Source organism: Daucus carota, chromosome 4, assembly GCF_001625215.2.
Source record: "Daucus carota subsp. sativus chromosome 4, DH1 v3.0, whole genome shotgun sequence".
NCBI lineage: Eukaryota > Viridiplantae > Streptophyta > Magnoliopsida > Apiales > Apiaceae > Daucus > Daucus carota.
Genome location: NC_030384.2, coordinates 19597580 through 19612765, shown reverse-complemented (window position 1 = coordinate 19612765; position 15186 = coordinate 19597580).

Sequence of the window (15186 nt, the reverse complement as noted above, 5' to 3'; positions counted from 1 at the left end):
TGTTTCAAAATGAAGAAGATGTTGTGGATCTTGAACATGAAGAGATGGTGAAGAAGTTCAAGAAGGAGAACGAAGCTAGAAAGCGAAAGCTTAGAGATTTCCAAAATCTTCTAGAGGACCAACTGATTATTGAGGAGCAAATCAAGCTAGAGAAACAGAAAATGTGGGATGCTGCATGAAAGCAGAAGAATTTTGATATTGCCAGAAAAGTTGGAATAAGCTGGGACATTGCACGCAGGATTTTCAATGGACCTCAAAGGGAACCCTTCGAAGACAGGAAATTCATGTCTCTTATTTATGATCTAAGTGAGGTAAACCCTGATGAGGATGTATTCATGCATGCCTTTGCTCTAGAATTACATTATGTGACTGTTGCTGTCAATAATTTGTTGGAAGAGTGGGAGCTTATCATCTACACAAGGAGAAACAGAACATTCAGACTCTCTGTTTATTTTCTCAAATCATTTACTAGGACTGGGCTATGGATGCTTCGTAATAAAATCAAGCGCTCCTTTAATTTGAACGAACTCCTTCGAGACAAACTGATGGACTGTGCTAACTTCAACAATCCTCAAGTTGTCAAGAATCCTTACTGTGTGAAATTCGTCAATGAAGGCATGTTTAGCTCTCTGTACTTAAATGAAGAAGCACTTCCTAAGTATCCTGTCAAGCAACTCTTGTGTCCACTCTTCTAAGGACTAAGCACTACAAGAAAATCGCAATCAGACAACACTCATCAGACAACACTCGGTCGAAAAAGTGTTGCATAAAAACGACAGACAATTGTTAATTCTCAGCATTCAGAAAGTATTGTCTGAACCATGATTCTTACAAGAGTTTTAAAACCGTTGTCTGGAAAATCAAAATAGACAAGTGTTTTTCAAACAGTGGTGTTGTCTAAACCCAGCGCTCAGACGACGGTTTACGTTGTATTGAGTGACAATCATTCAGACAATAGTTTTTAACCCGTTGTCTAAATTTTTTGATCAGACAACTGTTTTCAGTAGTGGTGTTGTGTTTAGGTGAATAATTACACAACGGTTTTAGTTAGTATTGTGAGAATCAAAAGGAGACAATAGTTCGGGAAATCGTTGTTGTAATTAGACAAGTGTTTTATGTCTGGTGCTGTTGAAGATGAGTTCAAATAATGTTCTATATTGGTCATCTAGACAAGTTTTTAGTTATAAAACCATTGTGTCACTACTACTCATGCAACACATATGTGTTAAAAAACCATGGTCTATTAAACACTAGAGGACAAAAATGACCTTTTTATAATAAGACAAAATTATGATTATGACTAGTTTTGTTATAAAAAAACATATAAATAAGCATAAAGAATTTTGGAAAAAATTGTACATAAATAATATTGATATATACTGACATCCGTACGGTTAGATTATCGAAAAAAATATTTAAAAATTAATACGGAGCAAATCATATAGATAACAAAAGTTCTATTCATTACGTCCGATATTGTAAGCATAAAAGACATACTAATACTAACGTTCGAGTCGCAAAATTATCTTCTTATTACAAATGAATAATACACATTCACGTATATGCATAATGTAATATATTTTTCAAGACAAATAGTACAAAAATTAGTATTGATCAAGGAAATGAGAATTTTTAACTCTTGAAAAGGAAAATTAAGCATACAACGGTTTCCTTCCCATAAATTGTTGTCTATGCTACTTACATACAACGAGTTTTCAACAAACGATTGTGTGAGTCTATTTTAGACAATATTGGCTTTCTTACAAGTGTATTATGACATAACGGTTGTGTCACTTCTACTCATGCAACACTCACTAGAGGACAAAAATGACCTTTTTATAATAAGACAAAATTATGATTATGACTAGTTTTGTTATAAAAAGCATATAAATAAGCATAAAGAATTTTGAAAAAATTTGTACATAAATAATATTGATATATACTGACATCCGTACGGTTAGACTATCGAAAAAAAATATTTAAAAATTAATACGGAGCAAATCATATAGATAACAAAAGTTCTATTCATTACGTCCGATATTGTAAGCATAAAAGACATACTAATACTCACGTTCGAGTCGCAAAATTATCTTCTTATTACAAATAAATAATACACATTCACGTATATGCATAATGTAATATATTTCTTAAGACAAATAGTACAAAAATTAGAATTGATCAAGGAAATGAGAATTTTTAACTCTTGAAAAGGAAAATTAAACATACAACGGTTTCCTTCCCATAAATTGTTGTCTATGCTACTTACATACAACGGGTTTTCAACAAACGGTTGTGTGAGTCTATTTTAGACAATATTGGCTCTCTTACAAGTGCATTATGACGTAACCGTTGTGTCACTTCTATTCATGCAACACGTGTGTGTCAAAAAACCATTGTCTATTGAACACTAGAGGACAAAAATGACCTTTTTATAATAAGACAAAATTATTATTATGACTAGTTTTGTTATAAAAGGCATATAAATAAGCATACAGAATTTAAAAAAAAATTATACATGACTAATATTAATATATGTTAACATCCGTACGGTTAGATCATCAAAAAAAATATTTGAAAATTAATACAGAGCAAATTGTATAGATAACAAAAGTTCTATTCAGTACTTCCTATATTGTAAGCATAAAAGATATATACAAATACTCACGTTCGAGATCAGTTCCTCCCTAAAACGAGATCAATTCCTGATTAACAAGATGATTTTTTTAAACAATTTTTTGGACGATCCAACAGTACGGATGTGAAGATATATTGATTATAGTTTTGTAGGAAAAGTGAATAAAAAATTTACAAATTTATCTTGTATGAGTTTATAAGGGAAATCTAGGAAAAATGCTCATCTCTCTCAAATGTGATAAGTTCTCCATTGTCAAGATGATTTTTTTATACGATATTTTGGACAATCCAACCGTACGGATGTCAAGATATATTGGTTTCAGTTTTCTGAAAAAATAATTAAAAATTTACAAATTTATCTTTCATGACTTTATAAGAGAAATCTAGAAAAAGTGCTTCTCTCTTAAACGAGATCAGTTCCGGATTAATATTTTTGTTTTTTAGTATTTTGACATATCACTAAAATAATTACATATTAACCTTTGTATTATCTGAAATACTTTTAATTTTTTGAAGTATTTTTAAATCTTTCATATATAATATTCGAAAACAAAATTATTATAATTAATACCTCTCCAATGTATTTAATATTATAAAAGGAATTAATTTTCATTTGTTTATGTCTTATCTTGATACTTTTTCACATCAAATTTCGTTTCCCCGGTAATCCATTTTCATTTCCCCCCATTCATCTCCCACCCCAAATTTTCAATTCCTTCTTTGCTTCTTATCTCTAAATTTTATTCCCTCTTTACAATCTCTTTCTCCTCCCATCCGGTGAACTCTTTGTGCAAGTGTATACCGGAAATAACACAAATATCTCTCTCGATTACCTTCAATGGGTAGTTAAAAACTCCGTTTATAAACTAAGGAAACTCTCTCCCGACGATTCTACTATATCAGGTCAGGTCCTTCCTCCCCATCCTCTTTCTCTCTCTTCTCTCTAATCCCTATTCGTGTTTTGGGTTTTCAAAAGGCCGTTCCTTTCTCTTAAGCCCGATTTAAACCCTCCTCTTTTAACCACAGATCTCTGTATCTATCTCATCAGATGGGTAAATCTTCCAAGAAATCAGCTTCTAGAGTCTGTTTTACTTGTTAATTAAACCATTTTCTTTGTTTCATTCAATTCAATATTTATCTATGTATATGTGTATGTATGTGTGTTTTTGTATCTGGTTTTTGTGTATGTGTATGTATCTATGTGGGTTTTGAGTTTTTATGTGTGATTAGGCTGATGGGTTTGGTTTGATTATTGAAAAAAAGTGTGTGCTTTTTGTTGATTTTGTATTTTTTTTTTGGGATTGATTGGTTGGTTGTGTTATTTTTATGTTGGGGTTTGTTATAATTGAGTTTTGATGATTGTGTAGGTAAGAGAGAAGTAGAGGAGGCTGCAGAGCAGTTGCCTGCAAAGCGAGAAGTGGAATCTTTATGTGATTTTGCCTGTTTTTTGAATTGGTTATGATGAATTATGAGTGAATACAAATGTCTAATTAAATTAATTGTTGATGGCATCATTCAGATGGAACAGGGAGATGAGAGCTACCAAAGGCTTTGTCATTGCTCGAAGGCCTGAATAGATCATGGTCAGCTCCATCCGCTATAGCATTTGTTAGTTTAGGATGGGGTGCTCAGGTAATGAATGCTATCCTGCTGAATTAAGTACTGCATGTTCATAAAAAAAATAATGAATATTGATTGATGGTCTAAGTTGCTGAATTAAGTTGACTTGTTATACCATCTTTGCTTTTAGTTTAATTATATATGTGAAAATAAGTTTCTAATATCAGCATCTTTTAGATCATAATGAACTGGGGATTATTAGGGTGTAGCAGAACTGGAAATTGTTTGCATATTAAGCGATGTTCAACTTTAATGACATGTTGGGCTTCTGTTGAAAATGTGTTGAGTGTTTATGTCCAAGCCGAACACTAGCTAGTTTTAGGCATTTGTGATTTTGTGTCCACAATCATGTTTCACCACATGCCGTACCACCTTGATTGCTTGTTATATACAATAATTAGCTACTGCAATCACTATACAAGTAAACAATGACTCCTATGACTACATTTTGAATGTTATTGGCAGTATAAGTAAACAAGTATCTTTCAGCTGCAAATGATATACTCATGGAAGGCCCTGTTGGGAGAGTGCTGGAAGCTGATCTTCAGCTGGCAGAGGATGCTTTATCACAATGAATGGAGGCACTACAACAGTCCTTAGCTGCACTCTGGCTGGTTCACTAAAAGGCCCTACCAAATTCACTCGGAAACTATTATAGAGATGGTTATGTAGGAAATATTTACATTAAAGATTTGTAATACTCTTAGAGACATGAGATTGCTAGGTATGCAATTTTTACATAGAAATTGTTGATCACGACATTTTTGTAATTTCTGTAATCGATGAATTTATAGATTCATTATTTGATTGGTGGTATTATTTAAAATAATTTTTGTTTATATAAATCATTATTTAATATAGAGAAACACAACACACACTATTAAATATTTCATCTTGTCATAGTTGTGCAAATAAAAGAAATACAACACGTTAATTGAAATCAAACCGTTGTCTATACAAAACTACAACAACACGTTTTAGAATAAGAAACAATTGTGTGAAAGACATTTATGTGTTGTATTTATTTCTAAAAACGCTTGTGGACTCAACTATTTAACAATAGTATTGATAAAAAAAATGGTTGTGTAAAACAAGATAAAACAACTCTTTCTGTTTGAAGAACCATTGTCTTTACCCATGAACAACAACAGATTTTATTTATAAATCACTTGACTGAATTGATGTCAGATAAGCATTTTTAAATTTCGTGTTGTTTCTAGGTGTTATACAACAGTTCTCATTACATCGGACATTGTCTTCATTTCATTGGACAACGTTTAGCGTACCGTTGTCTGATATGCATAAGAGACGGCGGCTGAATAGTCAACGGAAAAACAGGGGCTTAGACAACGGGCAAAAACCGTTGTCTGATTCAATTTTTCTTGTAGTGAAGGGCTTCGCTTCAAAAGCCAAGGCTGATGATGATAACGTAATTGTTGAATACTGCACCAGGAAAGACATTTCTAAATATAAAAGAAAGATGATGCAGGTGAAGAAAACTCAGACATCAGACTTCAAAGAAGATCCAGTGGTACTAGAAGTGCTACACCAGCTGGCTCTGGCTAGGGAAAGAAAGAAACATGGTGAATCCACTAATGCTGCACAGCCATCCAGAGAAGAACCATCAACTCATATCCTTCACAGCTCAGACATAGAGGAAGGAGAAGTTGATCTGTAGATTCGGCAGGAATATGTATTATATGTTCTTAAAAAACATCCTTTTGTAATCTACTGCTTAATGTTTGAATTATGGTCAATGTTTAATTTAATACTAGAAACTTTTGCTATTTATTTTTCCATGTTTAATCCTTTGTCTTATCAGTTAGTTGAGTTATCATCTCGATAATTTGCATGTTATGTTAACAAACAAATAGGGGGAGATTGAAAGGCACATGTTAAGACTATTTGTAATTAAAGAGGTATCAACTAAACTCTGATAAGATAGAAAAGTAAATAGCAAGTACTGTTAATCAGAATCCGTACAAAGAACGCCAACTGATTTATTGAAGATTTTATGTCAGATGAATTTCAGGATGCTGCTACAAACCACTAGAAGAAGTTCATTAATATGTTCAAGCCTCAGTGTTCAAATAATATGTTGTAGCACGTCCAGAAGATCAGAAGGTATAAAGTTTAAACACTTTATTTATTTAGAAGATTCCATATTGTGTCTACTTATGAAGAAGAACTCAGAAGACAAACAATCGACGAACAAGCCAGAACTTAATTGTTTAAATTGACAATATTTGATTCAGCTAGTTACAGATGAACTAGACTATACATTTGTGTATCAGCTACTCAGATTAAATATTTTGCATCAAACAAAGGTGGTCGTTCAATCAAGTCGAATATCGTAATTGTTTACTAAAGGCCGAAGACCGAAGACTCTACTGGTGAAGGAAAGGGCTTAAATGATTATTTAATTAATTATTTCACTTCTCAAAATAATTATATTGGATGTGTAATTTATTTATTAAATTGATTCTATTTTGAATTAATTTAATTTATGAATTTATGCATTTAATATAATTAAGTGACTATTAATTAATTAATTAATTATTAGAAAAATCAATTGTTTTATTTATTAAAAACCAGGCAAGACAATCCGTAAATTAAAATTGATTCTATTTTGAATTAATTTAATTTATGAATTTATGCATTTAATATAATTAAGTGACTATTAATTAATTAATTATTTATTAGAAAAATCAATTGTTTTATTTATTATAAACCAGGCAAGACAATCCAACGGATTGTCTTAACGAGCTAAATCCCTCCTTCACCACATTGTAAGACAATCCCTTGGATTGTCTTGCCGTTTCATCCTTTGTCTTGCCCATGGCTTAGCAAGACAATCTCTAGACAATCTCTGAGATTGTCTTGCCGAATGGCTTGCAAGACAATTAGATTGTCTTGCTCAAGCTTAGAAAATCTCTCAGATTGTCTTGCCAAGCTTATTTTGGCAAGACAATTTGCTAATTTGTCTTAACAAACTTTGCATTGTCTTGTCTACAATTGTCTTGCCTTGTCTAAGGGATTTGCCTATAAATATGGCCTCCCACTTCATTTGTAAGATGTTCATTGCATTGTAAAGCTTTCAAGTTGTGCTAAACTTTCTATTCGTTATATCCACAGTGTTCTGTGCTTTGATCACTCGGTTGTTTTAACCACTAAGTTAGAATGCATCATGTCGAATTTATTCTACGAACTAGTGGACATTAAAACTGAACCTTATTAATTATATAACGACTTTCACATTGTTATATTAATTAATTAAAATCTGATTATCAAGTTTAACACGAATCAGATTATTCCGCCGCGATTATTTTGTGACGATTGTACTCAACCCCGCCCCCCTTCTACAATCGTTTCAGGACCTAACATTCCTTTGCATTCCAGATTCCCACCCAAATAAAACTTGACCCATGTCCTTTAGTAGCGTTCAAGATGTTCGTGATAGGGAAATACATAACTTTCAACACTTGAGAAACAAGCAGTTGAGGATTATGCAGATATTTCCAGACATGTTTCCCCAAGAGAGCAATGTTGAACCCATGAATGAATCTGAAACCTAAACCACCCCTACTCTTCAACATACTCATGCTCTTCCAGGAGTGCCATTTGATGCCTTTCTTCTGATTCGTACCTGAAGTGCACCAGTAATTATTGAATAATCTTTCTATTTCTAGGCATAGAGTTTGAGGTAGCATAAATTAGCAGGACATACATTACGAGGGTATTGATTGCGCCAAATTCCTCATTAACACGGACTTACCAGCTCTAGAGATTGGTTTGGCCTTCCACAGTTGCATTCTTTTAATAACTTTCTCAATCCAAAAACCTTCTTTTTTGATCTACCAATAACGTGGGGAGGCCCAGATAATTTCTACTAGCCACATCATTATGGACCCCCAACATGTTTGAGAACTCTTCTTGCTTATCTCTCCTAACATTAGAGCTAAAGAAAATTCCTAATTTCTGAAAATTAATGGCCTGCCCCGAGCGCTCAGCATATGACATCAGAATGGTTTTTATACAAATAACCTCCTCCCTCGTAGCTTTAAAGAAAAGATAGCTGTCATCTGCAAAAAGCAGATGAGTAATCTCAGGAGCTGTTTCGCTTATCTCACAGCCACTAATATGACCTCATGCAGCTGCATTCTCCAAATCATTTGATATCCCTTCTATGCAAAATAAAAACAGATATGGGGGTAGAGGGTCTCCTTGTCGGAGCCCTCTACATGAAAAAAGTGGACCTACCATCATACCATTTAGACAAAACTCATACGAAACATTAGTGACACATCGCATAAGCCACTCGATCCATTGCTCGCAAAAACCCATCAATTTCATCCTTTGCTTCAAAAATGACCAATCTACTTGATCATATGCCTTGCTAATATCCAGTTTCAGTGCTACTTCTCCCTCGGTTCCTCTGGCTTTGTTCTTCATATGATGAATGACCTCAAAAGTAACCAGAACATTGTCTGTTATGCTTCTTCCGGAACAAAAGTTGATTGAATCTCCGAGATGAGTCCTGGGAGGATAACTTTAAGCTTGTTGGCAAGCACCTTAGCCATTATTTTGTAGAGAACATTATAGAGAGAAATCGGTCTAAAATCCATCATAAAAGCAGCATTGTCTTTTTTCGAAATCAGAAAAACATTCATACTATTTAAATCAGCAGGGAATCACTACAACAGATTCAGCATCACACAACAGTTTTTGCCCGTTGTCTGAGACCACGGAAAACCGTGGTCTATCGAGACGCCGTCTGATATGTGTATCATACAACGGTGTGCACCGTTGTGTGATAGTGCTGAACACGATGGTTTACGTTAAACAAATTGTTGTGCAACATCCAGAACCAACAACATTTTCTCTTAAACGTGGTGTTGTTAGAAATTCTTATTAACAATAGTTTCTTTCAAAAATGATGTTGTTAGAGAGGAAATCCGCAACAGTTTTAGTAGTTCTCCAGACTTGTTGAAAGGAGGATCATACAACGATATGATCCTTTGCCCCCTTCTACAATCGTTTCAGGACCTAACATTCCTTTGCATTCCAGATTCCCACCCAAATAAAACTTGACCCATGTCCTTTAGTAGCGTTCAAGATGTTTGTGATAGGGAAATACTTAACTTTCAACACTTGAGAAACAAGCAGTTGGGGATTATGCAGATATTTCCAGACATGTTTCCCCAAGAGAGCAATGTTGAATCTATGAAGGCTTCTGAAACCTAAACCACCCCTACTCGTCGACGTACTCATGCTCTTCCAGGAGTGCCATTTGATGCCTTTCTTCTGATTCGTACCTGAAGTGCACTAGTAATTATTGAATAATCTTTCTATTTCTATGCATAGAGTTTGAGGTAGCATAAATTAGCAGGACATACAGTACGAGGATATTGATTGCGCAACATTCCTCAATAACACGGACTTACCAGCTCTAGAGATTGGTTTGGCCTTCCACAGTTACATTCTTTTAATAACTTTCTCTTTCAGAAATCCAAAAACCTTCTTTTTTGATCTACCAATCAACGTGGTGAGGCCCAAATAATTTCTACTAGCCACATCATTATGGACCCCCAACATGTCTGAGAACTCTTCTTGCTTATCTCTCCTAACATTAGAGCTAAAGAAAATTCCTAATTTCTAAAAATTAATGGCCTGCGCCGAGCGCTCAACATATGACATCAGAATGGTTTTTATACAAATAACCTCCTCCCCTGTATCTTGAAAGAAAAGATAGCTATCATTTGCAAAAAGCAGATGAGTAATCTCAGGAGTTGTTTCGCTTATCTGACAGCCACTAATATGACCTCCTGCAGCTGCATTATCCAAATCATTTGATATTCCTTCTATGCAAAATAAAAACAGATATGGGGGTAGAGGGTCTCCTTGTCGGAGCCCTCTGCGTGAAAAAAGTGGACCTACCATCATACCATTTAGACAAAACTCATACGAAACAGTAGTGACATATTGCATAAGCCAGTCGATCCATTGCTCGCAAAAACCCATCAATTTCATCCTTTGCTTCAAAAATGACCAATCTACTCGATCATTTGCCTTGATAATATCCAGTTTCAGTGCCACTTCTCCCTCGGTATCTCTGGCTTTGTTCTTCATATGATGAATGACCTTAAAAGTAACCAGAACATTGTCTGTTATGCTTCTTCCGAGAACAAAAGTTGATTGAATCTCCGAGATGAGTCGTGGGAGGATATCTTTAAGCTTGTTGGCAAGCACCTTAGCCATTAATTTGTAGAGAACATTACAAACAGAAATCGGTCTAAAATCCTTCATAAAAGCAGCATTGTCTTTTTTCGGAATCAGAAAAACATTCATACTATTTAAATCAGCAGGGAATCACTACAACAGATTCAGCATCACACAACAGTTTTTGCCTGTTGTCGGAGACCACGGAAAACCGTGGTCTATCGAGACGCCGTCTGATATGCGTATCAGAACGGTGCGCACCGTTGTGTGATAGTGCTGAACACGATGGTTTACGTTAAACAAATTGTTGTGCAACACCCAGAACCAACAACATTTTCTCTTAAACGTGGTGTTGTTAGAAATTCTTCTTAACAATAGTTTCTTTCAAAATTGATGTTGTTAGAGAGGAAATCCACAACAGTTTTAGTAGTTCTCCAGACTTGTTGAAAGGAGGATCATACAACGATATGATCCTTTGCCCCCCTTCTACAATCGTTTCAAGACCTAACATTCCTTTGCATTCCAGATTCCCACCCAAATAAAACTTGACCCATGTCCTTTAGTAGCGTTCAAGATGTTCGTGATAGGGAAATACTTAACTTTCAACACTTGAGAAACAAGCAGTTGAGGATTATGCAGATATTTCCAGACATGTTTCTCCAAGAGAACAATGTTGAATCCATGAAGGCTTCAGAAACCTAAACCACCCCTACTCTTCGACGTACTCATGCTCTTCCAGGAGTGCAATTTGATGCCTTTCTTCTGATTCGTACCTGAAGTGCACCAGTAATTATTGAATAATCTTTCTATTTTTAGGCATAGAGTTTGAGGTAGCATAAATTAGAAGGACATACAGTACGAGGATATTGATTGCGCCACATTCCTCAATAACACGGACTTACCAGCTCTAGAGATTGGTTTGGCCTTCCACAGTTGCATTCTTATAATAACTTTCTCTTTTAGAAATCCAAAAACCTTCTTTTTTGATCTACCAATCAACGTGGTGAGGCCCAGATAATTTCTACTAGCCACATCATTATGGACCCCCAACATGTCTGAGAACTCTTCTTGCTTATCTCTCCTAACATTAGAGCTAAAGAAAATTCCTAATTTCTGAAAATTAATGGCCTGCCCCGAGCGCTCAACATATGACATCAGAATGGTTTTTATACAAATTACCTTTTCCCCCGTAGCTTTGAAGAAAAGATAGCTGTCATCTGCAAAAAGCAGATGAGTAATCTCAGGAGTTGTTTCGCTTATCTGACAGCCACTAATATGACCTCCTGCAGCTGCATTATCCAAATCATTTGATATCCCTTCTATGCAAAATAAAAATAGATATGGGGGTAGAGGGTCTCCTTGTCGGAGCCCTCTGCGTGAAAAAAGTGGACCTACCATCATACTAGTTAGACAAAACTCATACAAAACAGTAGTGACACATTGCATAAGCCAGTCGATCCATTGCTCACAAAAACCCATCAATTTCATCCATTGCTTCAAAAATGACCAATCTACTCGATCATATGCCTTGCTAATATCCAGTTTCAGTGCGACTTCTCCCTCGGTTCCTCTGGCTTTGTTCTTCATATGATGAATGATCTCAAAAGTAACCAGAACATTGTCAGTTATGGTTCTTCCGGGAACAAAAGTTGATTGAATCTCCAAGATGAATCCTGGGAGGATATCTTTAAGCTTGTTGGCAAGCACCTTAGCCATTATTTTGTAGAGAACATTACAGAAGGAAATCGGTCTAAAATCCTTCATAAAAGCAGCATTGTCTTTTTTCGGAATCAGAAAAACATTCATACTATTTTAATCAGCAAGGAATCACTACAACAGATTCAGCATCACACAACAGTTTTTGCCCATTGTCTGAGACCACGGAAAACCGTGGTCTATCGAGACGCCGTCTGATATGCGTATCAGACAACGGTGCGCACCGTTGTGTGATAGTGCTAAACACGATGGTTTACGTTAAACAAATTGTTGTGCAACACCCAGAACCAACAACATTTTCTCTTAAACGTGGTGTTGTTAGAAATTCTTCTTAACAATAGTTTCTTTCAAAAATGATGTTGTTAGAGAGGAAATCCACAACAGTTTTAGTAGTTCTCCAGACTCTTTGAATGGAGGATCATACAACGATACTTAAGGAGGGCATGCTTGTTGTTTATGCTTGACTACAACGGTTTCTACTATAAAGGTTCTTGTTTAAGAACTGTTCTTACAATACTTTGTCTTTTCAACTATTGTGCTAAGTCCTTCATACATCAATTTTTCCAACAAAATAGCTTGATGAATATGTCTTTAGACAATGTTTTGTTTAGGAAGGACCAATTGTGTAAGGACCATTCTCACAATATGAGCATTTTGAAGGTGTTGTGTGAAATCTCTTGTACAACGTCTTATGGTCAAAACAAGCTCGTCCAAATATATGTATACACAAGGCTTTTGGTTTTTTGTAAAGTTGTTTGTACATTTCTTAGAAACGGATTCCATCTTCAAATGCCTTTGTGTTTACGCATCTTAGACAATGGTTTTTGCTTTCATTACTCTTGTAAATCATTGGTTTAGACAATTGTTTTAGAAGATGGGGATGATTGTTTAAGTTCTATGAGACAATATTCTTTTATCACTGTGAGCATTGTATTATGTTATTTAGAACAATTGTCATCTATATTTCCCATTACCTAAAAGTATAAAAGACAATGGTTTTTAACAAAGTGGTTGTTGGATCATGTGACTTGTACAATGGCCATATACATGTCCCCATTAGCTAAAAATGAAATAGACAATACTTTTGCATTACATAAAAAAACTAGGCTAGAAAATGAAATCAATGCCGTCAAATATTAGTAAATAAAATATTCATTACCAACATCAAAAGCCACCACATACCAACAATCTTCACAATTTATCCAACTATGTTTCCAACCAAACATAAAAGCCAAACCGATTCAAAAACCAACTAATATTCACATATCATCCAACAATACTAACCAAGGCAAACGCACCTAACCAATCCAAAAACCCACCAACAGATTCTACCAATCTTGACGCGACAATGTATTGTATTTTCGGATGCACATATCCAAGAAAGACATACATGGATATAACTTAATTCAAAATTTAGGCAAAATAAACCATGTAATAAGTCCCAATATGTATATATATATGTGTGTGTGTGTGTGTGCATCTGAAAATAATGAGTCCTCTACGCAGCCTAACTAGCATGCTGCCTCATGAAGTACTTTGCCCAGGCACTCCTGATCTCATTGAGATCATCGTTATCAAAGACAAGGTTGCTCCTCCGCGCCCACTGAAATAAGGAAAATTGTTAGAGAAAGTCATAGTTTTTAGCACAAAACACAAGAACATAGAAATAGAAGGTTTATACCTTGGACGCAAACTTGAGTTCCTTGTCTATACATATTTCTCTCATATAAAGCATCACCAAAAGACCACAATCAGTTGTCCCAGTCTGGGCAGGAACACCATGAAAAATAAAACGATCACATGTCTACCCTACACTTATGGAGATCAATGAATTTACTAAGACTTGGATTATAAAAATAATTGTACCGCTAAATTCTCCCAATTTATTTTCTTCTTCAGAAACCTCTTCACATCCTCCTTGTAAATTTTTACGCCACTACAACAAAATTTAATAAATGAGCATAAAGACATTTCTTCAATTAATTAAGATTTAACAGATCTTCGTACTAACTTGTTAACAACTTCAATCCATTCTCATTTGCAATTCTCCGCTTTAACGGGTCCAAGTGATAAACCATTTGTGCATCGGGATTTACAACAGTAAGTGCCCAGTGGTTCCTAGACAATAAAAACCAAGCAATATATAGACTTAAACATGTCCAAAAATAAGACTTTATGCTAATAATATACATGGTAAAAAAGAGACAATAATGTGTACTTACGTGTGGTGATATGGCAAAAGAAAGACTTGGGATGGCTTAGCATTTTTGAGTCTGAGAGCAAGGGCGCGTGACCTCGCTGCTGGAGTACCACAACCAAGAGCCCCAATCTTGGCTGGATCAACAAAAGATATCATGACTGTCATTTTGTGCTTTCTTAAATTTTCCTGGAGTATACTGCATAAAACAAGTAGAAAATCATAACCAAAAAGTCAAAATTTCATTCAAGAACCAAAAGAAAAGGCAACAAAAAATTAGAATAAGAGCACTCACTTGATAAACATGCAAATGACGGTTCCTGATATTTCACCTCCAAAGCACACAGCACTTATGTCGTATTTAAACAAACACTTTTTATCCGTTGATCCAAAAGCTTCTTCGGATAACTTGAACGGCTCTGAACGACCATCCTTCAAAGCATCACTTGCCCAAAGCCACAATTTTTTCAAAGTAGGAGGGAAGTTAGGGCCCATATTAACCACTGGCTCTGGTTCCGAGACCAAGTCATTCACCTTCTTCATTTTTCTTGGGCCATTCTTCTTGCCTCCCTGTAAGGATATTTATAATTTTTCAACTAATTAATGTAGAATATATAAAGCTATTAGTACATTATATTTAGCTATTTTTCTCAAATAGGACACTATATTTAGCTATTTTTCTCAAACATGTAGCTATTTTTCTGAAATATTACACTATACTTAGCTATTTTTCTCAAACATGTAGATTTGAACAAGATAAATGACAAAGAAAAGATGGAGCTGTTAAGTGCCTTCACTGC